This window comes from Monodelphis domestica, chromosome 3 (assembly GCF_027887165.1).
Source record: "Monodelphis domestica isolate mMonDom1 chromosome 3, mMonDom1.pri, whole genome shotgun sequence".
NCBI lineage: Eukaryota > Metazoa > Chordata > Mammalia > Didelphimorphia > Didelphidae > Monodelphis > Monodelphis domestica.
The window spans coordinates 532,934,945-532,948,219 of record NC_077229.1 but is presented as its reverse complement, the minus strand read 5'-3'; positions in this window follow the sequence as shown (position 1 = coordinate 532,948,219).

The following is a 13,275-nucleotide window of genomic DNA, read 5'->3' as shown; positions in this document are numbered from 1 at the left end:
TCTTTTCTGGCCGAATTCCTCCCTCACGGTTCTCATTCCCCTTCGAAAGTTGAAGAGCGTGTCTCTCTCGAGTTAGAAGGGCAGTGAGGATTACAAATTGATCATGTGAAATGACCAGTGGGGAGACTGGTCTCCCAATGATCCTCAAGGGGGATTGTAAATCTGAAATTTCTAAGACTTGTGAATGTGAAAAATGTCCACACCGAGGAATCAATCCTCCCTGGGAACCAATGCCCTACTGGGAAACACTCCCCATTTCGATGTGAGAACGCGCCAGGATCAGAAATGGGAGGACCTCCACTCCACGCGTACTTCAGACGGCTGTCTTTCGGGGAGAAAAATCCTCGCTACGGGAGGACTGCTGCGCCACACGTCCTTACGACGATGATAGGGGAGAAAACTCCTTGCGAAGCAATGAAAGCGTCTTCCGGTGTGGAGTGTAAATGTACACATTTAGGCCAAAAAGGGACTGTCGCTAATTTGGCTTTCTCGCGACGCGCCCAGCAAAACATTGTTTTGGCTTTCTTTTCTGGCCGATTTCCTCCCTCACGGTTCTCATTCCCCTTCGAAAGTTGAAGAGCGTGTCTCTCTCGAGTTAGAAGGGCATTGAGGATTACAAATTGATCATGTGAAATGACCAGTGGGGAGACTGGTCTCCCAATGATCCTCAAGGGGGATTGTAAATCTGAAATTTCTCAGACTTGTGAATGTGAAAAATGTCCACACAGAGGAATCAATCCTCCCTGGGAACCAATGCCCTACTGGGAAACACTCCCCATTTCGATGTGAGAACGCGCCAGGATCAGAAATGGGAGGACCTCCACTCCAAGCGTACTTCAGACGGCTGTCTTTCGGGGAGAAAAATCCTCGCTACGGGAGGACCGCTGCGCCACGCGTCCTTACGACGATAATAGGGGAGAAAACTCCTTGCGAAGCAATGAAAGCGTCTTCCGGTGTGGAGTGTAAATGTACACATTTAGGCCAAAAAGGGACTGTCGCTAATTTGGCTTTCTCGCGACGCGCCTAGCAAAACATTGGTTTGGCTTTCTTTTCTGGCCGATTTCCTCCCTCACGGTTCTCATTCCCCTTCGAAAGTTGAAGAGCGTGTCTCTCTCGAGTTAGAAGGGCAGTGAGGATTACAAATTGATCATGTGAAATGACCAGTGGGGAGACTGGTCTCCCAATGATCCGCAAGGGGGATGGTAAATCTGAAATTTCTCAGACTTGTGAATGTGAAAAATGTCCACACAGAGGAATCAATCCTCCCTGGGAACCAATGCCCTACTGGGAAACACTCCCCATTTGGATGTGAGAACGCGCCAGGTTCAGAAATGGGAGGACCTCCACTCCACGCGTACTTCAGACGGCTGTCTTTCGGGGAGAAAAATCCTCGCTACGGGAGGACCGCTGCGCCACGCGTCCTTACGACCATGATAGGGGAGAAAACTCCTTGCGAAGCAATGAAAGCGTCTTCCGGTGTGGAGTGTAAATGTACACATTTAGGCCAAAAAGGGACTGTCGCTAATTTGGCTTTCTCGCGACGCGCCCAGCAAAACATTGGTTTGGCTTTCTTTTCTGGCCGATTTCCTCCCTCACGGTTCTCATTCCCCTTCGAAAGTTGAAGAGCGTGTCTCTCTCGAGTTAGAAGGGCATTGAGGATTACAAATTGATCATGTGAAATGACCAGTGGGGAGACTGGCCTCCCAATGATCCTCAAGGGGGATTGTAAATCTGAAATTTCTCAGACTTGTGAATGTGAAAAATGTCCACACAGAGGAATCAATCCTCCCTGGGAACCAATGCCCTACTGGGAAACACTCCCCATTTCGATGTGAGAACGCGCCAGGATCAGAAATGGGAGGACCTCCACTCCACGCGTACTTCAGACGGCTGTCTTTCGGGGAGAAAAATCCTCGCTACGGGAGGACCGCTGCGCCAGGCGTCCTTACGACGATAATAGGGGAGAAAACTCCTTGCGAAGCAATGAAAGCGTCTTCCGGTGTGGAGTGTAAATGTACACATTTAGGCCAAAAAGCGACTGTCGCTAATTTGGCTTTCTCGCGACGCGCCCAGCAAAACATTGGTTTGGCTTTCTTTTCTGGCCGATTTCCTCCCTCACGGTTCTCATTCCCCTTCGAAAGTTGAAGAGCGTGTCTCTCTCGAGTTAGAAGGGCAGTGAGGATTACAAATTGATCATGTGAAATGACCAGTGGGGAGACTGGTCTCCCAATGATCCGCAAGGGGGATTGTAAATCTGAAATTTCTCAGATTTGTGAATGTGAAAAATGTCCACACAGAGGAATGAATCCTCCCTGGGAACCAATGCCCTACTGGGAAACACTCCCCATTTCGATGTGAGAACGCGCCAGGTTCAGAAATGGGAGGACCTCCACTCCACGCGTACTTCAGACGGCTGTCTTTCGGGGAGAAAAATCCTCGCTACGGGAGGACCGCTGCGCCACGCGTCCTTACGACGATGATAGGGGAGAAAACTCCTTGCGAAGCAATGAAAGCGTCTTCCGGTGTGGAGTGTAAATGTACACATTTAGGCCAAAAAGGGACTGTCGCTAATTTGGCTTTCTCGCGACGCGCCCAGCAAAACATTGTTTTGGCTTTCTTTTCTGGCCGATTTCCTCCCTCACGGTTCTCATTCCCCTTCGAAAGTTGAAGAGCGTGTCTCTCTCGAGTTAGAAGGGCATTGAGGATTACAAATTGATCATGTGAAATGACCAGTGGGGAGACTGGTCTCCCAATGATCCTCAAGGGGGATTGTAAATCTGAAATTTCTCAGACTTGTGAATGTGAAAAATGTCCACACCGAGGAATCAATCCTCCCTGGGAACCAATGCCCTACTGGGAAACACTCCCCATTTCGATGTGAGAACGCGCCAGGATCAGAAATGGGAGGACCTCCACTCCAAGCGTACTTCAGACGGCTGTCTTTCGGGGAGAAAAATCCTCGCTACGGGAGGACCGCTGCGCCACGCGTCCTTACGACGATGATAGGGGAGAAAACTCCTTGCGAAGCAATGAATGCGTCTTCCGGTGTGGAGTGTAAATGTACACATTTAGGCCAAAAAGCGACTGTCGCTAATTTGGCTTTCTCGCGACGCGCCCAGCAAAACATTGGTTTGGCTTTCTTTTCTGGCCGATTTCCTCCCTCACGGTTCTCATTCCCCTTCGAAAGTTGAAGAGCGTGTCTCTCTCGAGTTAGAAGGGCATTGAGGATTACAAATTGATCATGTGAAATGACCAGTGGGGAGACTGGTCTCCCAATGATCCTCAAGGGGGATTGTAAATCTGAAATTTCTCAGACTTGTGAATGTGAAAAATGTCCACACAGAGGAATTAATCCTCCCTGGGAACCAATGCCCTACTGTGAAACACTCCCCATTTCGATGTGAGAACGCACCAGGTTCAGAAATGGGAGGACCTCCACTCCACGCGTACTTCAGACGGCTGGCTTTCGGGGAGAAAAATCCTCGCTACGGGAGGACCGCTGCGCCACGCGTCCTTACGACGATGATAGGGGAGAAAACTCCTTGCGAAGCAATGTAAACGTCTTCCGGTGTGGAGTGTAAATGTACACATTTAGGCCAAAAAGGGACTGTCGCTAATTTGGCTTTCTCGCGACGCGCCCAGCAAAACATTGGTTTGGCTTTCTTTTCTGGCCGATTTCCTCCCTCACGGTTCTCATTCCCCTTCGAAAGTTGAAGAGCGTGTCTCTCTCGAGTTAGAAGGGCATTGAGGATTACAAATTGATCATGTGAAATGACCAGTGGGGAGACTGGTCTCCCAATGATCCTCAAGGGGGATGGTATATCTGAAATTTCTCAGACTTGTGAATGTGAAAAATGTCCACACAGAGGAATCAATCCTCCCTGGGAACCAATGCCCTACTGGGAAACACTCCCCATTTCGATGTGAGAACGCGCCAGGATCAGAAATGGGAGGACCTCCACTCCACGCGTACTTCAGACGGCTGTCTTTCGGGGAGAAAAATCCTCGCTACGGGAGGACCGCTGCGCCACGCGTCCTTACGACCATGATAGGGGAGAAAACTCCTTGCGAAGCAATGAAAGCGTCTTCCGGTGTGGAGTGTAAATGTACACATTTAGGCCAAAAAGGGACTGTTGCTAATTTGGCTTTCTCGCGTCGCGCCCAGCAAAACATTGGTTTGGCTTTCTTTTCTGGCCGATTTCCTCCCTCACGGTTCTCATTTCCCTTCGAAAGTTGAAGAGCGTGTCTCTCTCGAGTTAGAAGGGCATTGAGGATTACAAATTGATCATGTGAAATGACCAGTGGGGAGACTGGTCTCCCAATGATCCTCAAAGGGGATTGTAAATCTGAAATTTCTCAGACTTGTGAATGTGAAAAATGTCCACACTGAGGAATCAATCCTCCCTGGGAACCAATGCCCTACTGGGAAACACTCCCCATTTCGATGTGAGAACGCACCAGGATCAGAAATGGGAGGACCTCCACTCCACGCGTACTTCAGACGGCTGTCTTCCGGGGAGAAAAATCCTCGCTATGGGAGGACCGCTGCGCCACGCGTCCTTACGACGATGTTAGGGGAGAAAACTCCTTGCGAAGCAATGAAAGCGTCTTCCGGTGTGGAGTGTAAATGTACACATTTAGGCCAAAAAGGGACTGTCGCTAATTTGGCTTTCTCGCGACGCGCCCAGCAAAACATTGTTTTGGCTTTCTTTTCTGGCCGATTTCCTCCCTCACGGTTCTCATTCCCCTTCGAAAGTTGAAGAGCGTGTCTCTCTCGAGTTAGAAGGGCAGTGAGGATTACAAATTGATCATGTGAAATGACCAGTGGGGAGACTGGTCTCCCAATGATCCTCAAGGGGGATTGTAAATCTGAAATTTCTCAGACTTGTGAATGTGAAAAATGTCCACACAGAGGAATCAATCCTCCCTGGGAACCAATGCCCTACTGGGAAACACTCCCCATTTCGATGTGAGAACGCGCCAGGTTCAGAAATGGGAGGACCACCACTCCACGCGTCCTTCAGACGGCTGTCTTTCGGGGAGAAAAATCCTCGCTACGGGAGGACCGCTGCGCCACGCGTCCTTACGACGATGATAGGGGAGAAAACTTTTTGCGAAGCAATGAAAGCGTCTTCCGGTGTGGAGTGTAAATGTACACATTTAGGCCAAAAAGCGACTGTCGCTAATTTGGCTTTCTCGCGACGCGCCCAGCAAAACATTGGTTTGGCTTTCTTTTCTGGCCGATTTCCTCCCTCACGGTTCTCATTCCCCTTCGAAAGTTGAAGAGCGTGTGTCTCTCGAGTTAGAAGGGCATTGAGGATTACAAATTGATCATGTGAAATGACCAGTGGGGAGACTGGTCTCCCAATGATCCGCAAGGGGGATTGTAAATCTGAAATTTCTCAGACTTGTGAATGTGAAAAATGTCCACACAGAGGAATCAATCCTCCCTGGGAACCAATGCCCTACTGGGAAACACTCCCCATTTCGATGTGTGAACGCGCCAGGTTCAGAAATGGGAGGACCTCCACTCCACGCGTACTTCAGACGGCTGTCTTTCGGGGAGAAAAATCCTCGCTACGGGAGGACCGCTGCGCCACGCGTCCTTACGACCATGATAGGGGAGAAAACTCCTTGCGAAGCAATGAAAGCGTCTTCCGGTGTGGAGTGTAAATGTACACATTTAGGCCAAAAAGGGACTGTCGCTAATTTGGCTTTCTCGCGACGCGCCCAGCAAAACATTGGTTTGGCTTTCTTTTCTGGCCGATTTCCTCCCTCACGGTTCTCATTCCCCTTGGAAAGTTGAAGAGCGTGTCTCACTCGAGTTAGAAGGGCATTGAGGATTACAAATTGATCATGTGAAATGACCAGTGGGGAGACTGGTCTCCCAATGATCCTCAAGGGGGATGGTAAATCTGAAATTTCTCAGAATTGTGAATGTGAAAAATGTCCACACAGAGGAATCAATCCTCCCTGGGAACCAATGCCCTACTGGGAAACACTCCCCATTTCGATGTGAGAACGCGCCAGGATCAGAAATGGGAGGACCTCCACTCCACGCGTACTTCAGACGGCTGGCTTTCGGGGAGAAAAATCCTCGCTACGGGAGGACCGCTGCGCCACGCGTCCTTACGACGATGATAGGGGAGAAAACTCCTTGCGAAGCAATGAAAGCTTCTTCCGGTGTGGAGTGTAAATGTACACATTTAGGCCAAAAAGGGACTGTCGCTAATTTGCTTTCTCGCGACGCGGCCAGCAAAACATTGGTTTGGCTTTCTTTTCTGGCCGATTTCCTCCCTCACGGTTCTCATTCCCCTTCGAAAGTTGAAGAGCGTGTCTCTCTCGAGTTAGAAGGGCATTGAGGATTACAAATTGATCATGTGAAATGACCAGTGGGGAGACTGGTCTCCCAATGATCCCCAAGGGGGATTGTAAATCTGAAATTTCTCAGACTTGTGAATGTGAAAAATGTCCACACAGAGGAATCAATCCTCCCTGGGAACCAATGCCCTACTGGGAAACACTCCCCATTTCGATGTGAGAACGCACCAGGTTCAGAAATGGGAGGACCTCCACTCCACGCGTACTTCAGACGGCTGGCTTTCGGGGAGAAAAATCCTCGCTACGGGAGGACCGCTGCGCCACGCGTCCTTACGACGATGATAGGGGAGAAAACTCCTTGCGAAGCAATGTAAGCGTCTTCCGGTGTGGAGTGTAAATGTACACATTTAGGCCAAAAAGGGACTGTCGCTAATTTGGCTTTCTCGCGACGCGCCCAGCAAAACATTGGTTTGGCTTTCTTTTCTGGCCGATTTCCTCCCTCACGGTTCTCATTCCCCTTCGAAAGTTGAAGAGCGTGTCTCTCTCGAGTTAGAAGGGCATTGAGGATTACAAATTGATCATGTGAAATGACCAGTGGGGAGACTGGTCTCCCAATGATCCTCAAGGGGGATTGTAAATCTGAAATTTCTCAGACTTGTGAATGTGAAAAATGTCCACACTGAGGAATCAATCCTCCCTGGGAACCAATGCCCTACTGGGAAACACTCCCCATTTCGATGTGAGAACGCGCCAGTATCAGAAATGGGAGGACCTCCACTCCACACGTACTTCAGACGGCTGTCTTTCGGGGAGAAAAATCCTCGCTACGGGAGGACCGCTGCGCCACGCGTCCTTACGACGATGATAGGGGAGAAAACTCCTTGCAAAGCAATGAAAGCGTCTTCCGGTGTGGAGTGTAAATGTACACATTTAGGCCAAAAAGGGACTGTCGCTAATTTGGTTTTCTCGCGACGCGCCCAGCAAAACATTGGTTTGGCTTTCTTTTCTGACCGATTTCCTCCCTCACGGTTCTCATTCCCCTTCGAAAGTTGAAGAGCGTGTATCTCTCGAGTTAGAAGGGCATTGAGGATTACAAATAGATCATGTGAAATGACCAGTGGGGAGACTGGTCTCCCAATGATCCTCAAGGGGGATTGTAAATCTGAAATTTCTCAGACTTGTGAATGTGAAAAATGTCCACACAGAGGAATCAATCCTCCCTGGGAACCAATGCCCTACTGGGAAACACTCCCCATTTCGATGTGAGAACGCACCAGGATCAGAAATGGGAAGACCTCCACTCCACGCGTACTTCAGACGGCTGTCTTTCGGGGAGAAAAATCCTCGCTACTGGAGGACCGCTGCGCCACGCGTCCTTACGACGATGTTAGGGGAGAAAACTCCTTGCGAAGCAATGAAAGCGTCTTCCGGTGTGGAGTGTAAATGTACACATTTAGGCCAAAAAGGGACTGTCGCTAATTTGGCTTTCTCGCGACGCGCCCAGCAAAACATTGGTTTGGCTTTCTTTTCTGGCCGATTTCCTCCCTCACGGTTCTCATTCCCCTTCGAAAGTTGAAGAGCGTGTCTCTCTCGAGTTAGAAGGGCATTGAGGATTACAAATTGATCATGTGAAATGACCAGTGGGGAGACTGGTCTCCCAATGATCCTCAAGGGGGATTGTAAATCTGAAATTTCTCAGACTTGTGAATGTGAAAAATGTCCACACCGAGGAATCAATCCTCCCTGGGAACCAATGCCCTACTGGGAAACACTCCCCTTTTCGATGTGAGAACGCGCCAGGATCAGAAATGGGAGGACCTCCACTCCACGCGTACTTCAGACGGCTGTCTTTCGGGGAGAAAAATCCTCGCTACGGGAGGACCGCTGCGCCACGCGTCCTTACGACGATGATAGGGGAGAAAACTCCTTGCGAAGCAATGAAAGCGTCTTCCGGTGTGGAGTGTAAATGTACACATTTAGGCCAAAAAGGGACTGTCGCTAATTTGGCTTTCTCGCGACGCGCCCAGCAAAACATTGGTTTGGCTTTCTTTTCTGGCCGATTTCCTCCCTCACGGTTCTCATTCCCCTTCGAAAGTTGAAGAGCGTGTCTCTCTCGAGTTAGAAGGGCATTGAGGATTACAAATTGATCATGAGAAATGACCAGTGGGGAGACTGGTCTCCCAATGATCCTCAAGGGGGATTGTAAATCTGAAATTTCTCAGACTTGTGAATGTGAAAAATGTCCACACAGAGGAATCAATCCTCCCTGGGAACCAATGCCCTACTGGGAAACACTCCCCATTTCGATGTGAGAACGCGCCAGGATCAGAAATGGGAGGACCTCCACTCCACGCGTACTTCAGACGGCTGTCTTTCGGGGAGAAAAATTCTCGCTACGGGAGGACCGCTGCGCCACGCGTCCTTACGACGATAATAGGGGAGAAAACTCCTTGCGAAGCAATGAAAGCGTCTTCCGGTGTGGAGTGTAAATGTACACATTTAGGCCAAAAAGCGACTGTCGCTAATTTGGCTTTCTCGCGACGCGCCCAGCAAAACATTGGTTTGGCTTTCTTTTCTGGCCGATTTCCTCCCTCACGGTTCTCATTCCCCTTCGAAAGTTGAAAAGCGTGTCTCTCTCGAGTTAGAAGGGCAGTGAGGATTACAAATTGATCATGTGAAATGACCAGTGGGGAGACTGGTCTCCCAATGATCCGCAAGGGGGATTGTAAATCTGAAATTTCTCAGACTTGTGAATGTGAAAAATGTCCACACAGAGGAATGAATCCTCCCTGGGAACCAATGCCCTACTGGGAAACACTCCCCATTTCGATGTGAGAACGCGCCAGGTTCAGAAATGGGAGGACCTCCACTCCACGCGTACTTCAGACGGCTGTCTTTCGGGGAGAAAAATCCTCGCTACGGGAGGACCGCTGCGCCACGCGTCCTTACGACCATGATAGGGGAGAAAACTCCTTGCGAAGCAATGAAAGCGTCTTCCGGTGTGGAGTGTAAATGTACACATTTAGGCCAAAAAGGGACTGTCGCTAATTTGGCTTTCTCGCGACGCGCCCAGCAAAACATTGGTTTGGCTTTCTTTTCTGGCCGATTTCCTCCCTCACGGTTCTCATTCCCCTTCGAAAGTTGAAGAGCGTGTCTCTCTCGAGTTAGAAGGGCATTGAGGATTACAAATTGATCATGTGAAATGACCAGTGGGGAGACTGGTCTCCCAATGATCCTCAAGGGGGATTGTAAATCTGAAATTTCTCAGACTTGTGAATGTGAAAAATGTCCACACCGAGGAATCAATCCTCCCTGGGAACCAATGCCCTACTGGGAAACACTCCCCTTTTCGATGTGAGAACGCGCCAGGATCAGAAATGGGAGGACCTCCACTCCACGCGTACTTCAGACGGCTGTCTTTCGGGGAGAAAAATCCTCGCTACGGGAGGACCGCTGCGCCACGCGTCCTTACGACGATGATAGGGGAGAAAACTCCTTGCGAAGCAATGAAAGCGTCTTCCGGTGTGGAGTGTAAATGTACACATTTAGGCCAAAAAGGGACTGTCGCTAATTTGGCTTTCTCGCGACGCGCCCAGCAAAACATTGGTTTGGCTTTCTTTTCTGGCCGATTTCCTCCCTCACGGTTCTCATTCCCCTTCGAAAGTTGAAGAGCGTGTCTCTCTCGAGTTAGAAGGGCATTGAGGATTACAAATTGATCATGTGAAATGACCAGTGGGGAGACTGGTCTCCCAATGATCCTCAAGGGGGATTGTAAATCTGAAATTTCTCAGACTTGTGAATGTGAAAAATGTCCACACAGAGGAATCAATCCTCCCTGGGAACCAATGCCCTACTGGGAAACACTCCCCATTTCGATGTGAGAACGCGCCAGGATCAGAAATGGGAGGACCTCCACTCCAAGCGTACTTCAGACGGCTGTCTTTCGGGGAGAAAAATCCTCGCTACGGGAGGACCGCTGCGCCACGCGTCCTTACGACGATAATAGGGGAGAAAACTCCTTGCGAAGCAATGAAAGCGTCTTCCGGTGTGGAGTGTAAATGTACACATTTAGGCCAAAAAGCGACTGTCGCTAATTTGGCTTTCTCGCGACGCGCCCAGCAAAACATTGGTTTGGCTTTCTTTTCTGGCCGATTTCCTCCCTCACGGTTCTCATTCCCCTTCGAAAGTTGAAGAGCGTGTCTCTCTCGAGTTAGAAGGGCAGTGAGGATTACAAATTGATCATGTGAAATGACCAGTGGGGAGACTGGTCTCCCAATGATCCGCAAGGTGTAAATCTGAAATTTCTCAGACTTGTGAATGTGAAAAATGTCCACACAGAGGAATCAATCCTCCCTGGGAACCAATGCCCTACTGGGAAACACTCCCCATTTCGATGTGAGAACGCGCCAGGTTCAGAAATGGGAGGACCTCCACTCCACGCGTACTTCAGACGGCTGTCTTTCGGGGAGAAAAATCCTCGCTACGGGAGGACCGCTGCGCCACGCGTCCTTACGACCATGATAGGGGAGAAAACTCCTTGCGAAGCAATGAAAGCGTCTTCCGGTGTGGAGTGTAAATGTACACATTTAGGCCAAAAAGGGACTGTCGCTAATTTGGCTTTCTCGCGACGCGCCCAGCAAAACATTGGTTTGGCTTTCTTTTCTGGCCGATTTCCTCCCTCACGGTTCTCATTCCCCTTCGAAAGTTGAAGAGCGTGTCTCTCTCGAGTTAGAAGGGCATTGAGGATTACAAATTGATCATGTGAAATGACCAGTGGGGAGACTGGCCTCCCAATGATCCTCAAGGGGGATTGTAAATCTGAAATTTCTCAGACTTGTGAATGTGAAAAATGTCCACACAGAGGAATCAATCCTCCCTGGGAACCAATGCCCTACTGGGAAACACTCCCCATTTCGATGTGAGAACGCGCCAGGATCAGAAATGGGAGGACCTCCACTCCAAGCGTACTTCAGACGGCTGTCTTTCGGGGAGAAAAATTCTCGCTACGGGAGGACCACTGCGCCACGCGTCCTTACGACCATGATAGGGGAGAAAACTCCTTGCGAAGCAATGAAAGCGTCTTCCGGTGTGGAGTGTAAATGTACACATTTAGGCCAAAAAGCGACTGTCGCTAATTTGGCTTTCTCGCGACGCGCCCAGCAAAACATTGGTTTGGCTTTCTTTTCTGGCCGATTTCCTCCCTCACGGTTCTCAATCCCCTTCGAAAGTTGAAGAGCGTGTCTCTCTCGAGTTAGAAGGGCAGTGAGGATTACAAATTGATCATGTGAAATGACCAGTGGGGAGACTGGTCTCCCAATGATCCGCAAGGGGGATTGTAAATCTGAAATTTCTCAGACTTGTGAATGTGAAAAATGTCCACACAGAGGAATGAATCCTCCCTGGGAACCAATGCCCTACTGGGAAACACTCCCCATTTCGATGTGAGAACGCGCCAGGTTCAGAAATGGGAGGACCTCCACTCCACGCGCACTTCAGACGGCTGTCTTTCGGGGAGAAAAATCCTCGCTACGGGAGGACCGCTGCGCCACGCGTCCTTACGACCATGATAGGGTAGAAAACTCCTTGCGAAGCAATGAAAGCGTCTTCCGGTGTGGAGTGTAAATGTACACATTTAGGCCAAAAAAAGACTGTCGCTAATTTGGCTTTCTCGCGACGCGCCCAGCAAAACATTGGTTTGGCTTTCTTTTCTGGCCGATTTCCTCCCTCAGGGTTCTCAATCCCCTTCGAAAGTTGAAGAGCGTGTCTCTCTCGAGTTAGAAGGGCATTGAGGATTACAAATTGATCATGTGAAATGACCAGTGGGGAGACTGGCCTCCCAATGATCCTCAAGGGGGATTGTAAATCTGAAATTTCTCAGACTTGTGAATGTGAAAAATGTCCACACAGAGGAATCAATCCTCCCTGGGAACCAATGCCCTACTGGGAAACACTCCCCATTTCGATGTGAGAACGCGCCAGGATCAGAAATGGGAGGACCTCCACTCCACGCGTACTTCAGACGGCTGTCTTTCGGGGAGAAAAATCCTCGCTACCGGAGGACCGCTGCGCCACGCGTCCTTACGACCATGATAGGGGAGAAAACTCCTTGCGAAGCAATGTAAGCGTCTTCCGGTGTGGAGTGTAAATGTACACATTTAGGCCAAAAAGGGACTGTCGCTAATTTGGCTTTCTCGCGACGCGCCCAGGAAAACATTGGTTTCGCTTTCTTTTCTGGCCGATTTCCTCCCTCACGGTTCTCATTCCCCTTCGAAAGTTGAAGAGCGTGTCTCTCTCGAGTTAGAAGGGCATTGAGGATTACAAATTGATCATGTGAAATGACCAGTGGGGAGACTGGTCTCCCAATGATCCTCAAGGGGGATTGTAAATCTGAAATTTCTCAGACTTGTGAATGTGAAAAATGTCCACACCAAGGAATCAATCCTCCCTGGGAACCAATGCCCTACTGGGAAACACTCCCCTTTTCGATGTGAGAACGCGCCAGGATCAGAAATGGGAGGACCTCCACTCCACGCGTACTTCAGACGGCTGCCTTTCGGGGAGAAAAATCCTCGCTACGGGAGGACCGCTGCGCCACGCGTCCTTACGACGATGATAGGGGAGAAAACTCCTTGCGAAGCAATGAATGCGTCTTCCGGTGTGGAGTGTAAATGTACACATTTAGGCCAAAAAGCGACTGTCGCTAATTTGGCTTTCTCGCGACGCGCCCAGCAAAACATTGGTTTGGCTTTCTTTTCTGGCCGATTTCCTCCCTCACGGTTCTCATTCCCCTTCGAAAGTTGAAGAGCGTGTCTCTCTCGAGTTAGAAGGGCATTGAGGATTACAAATTGATCATGTGAAATGACCAGTGGGGAGACTGGTCTCCCAATGATCCGCAAGGGGGATTGTAAATCTGAAATTTCTCAGATTTGTGAATGTGAAAAATGTCCACACAGA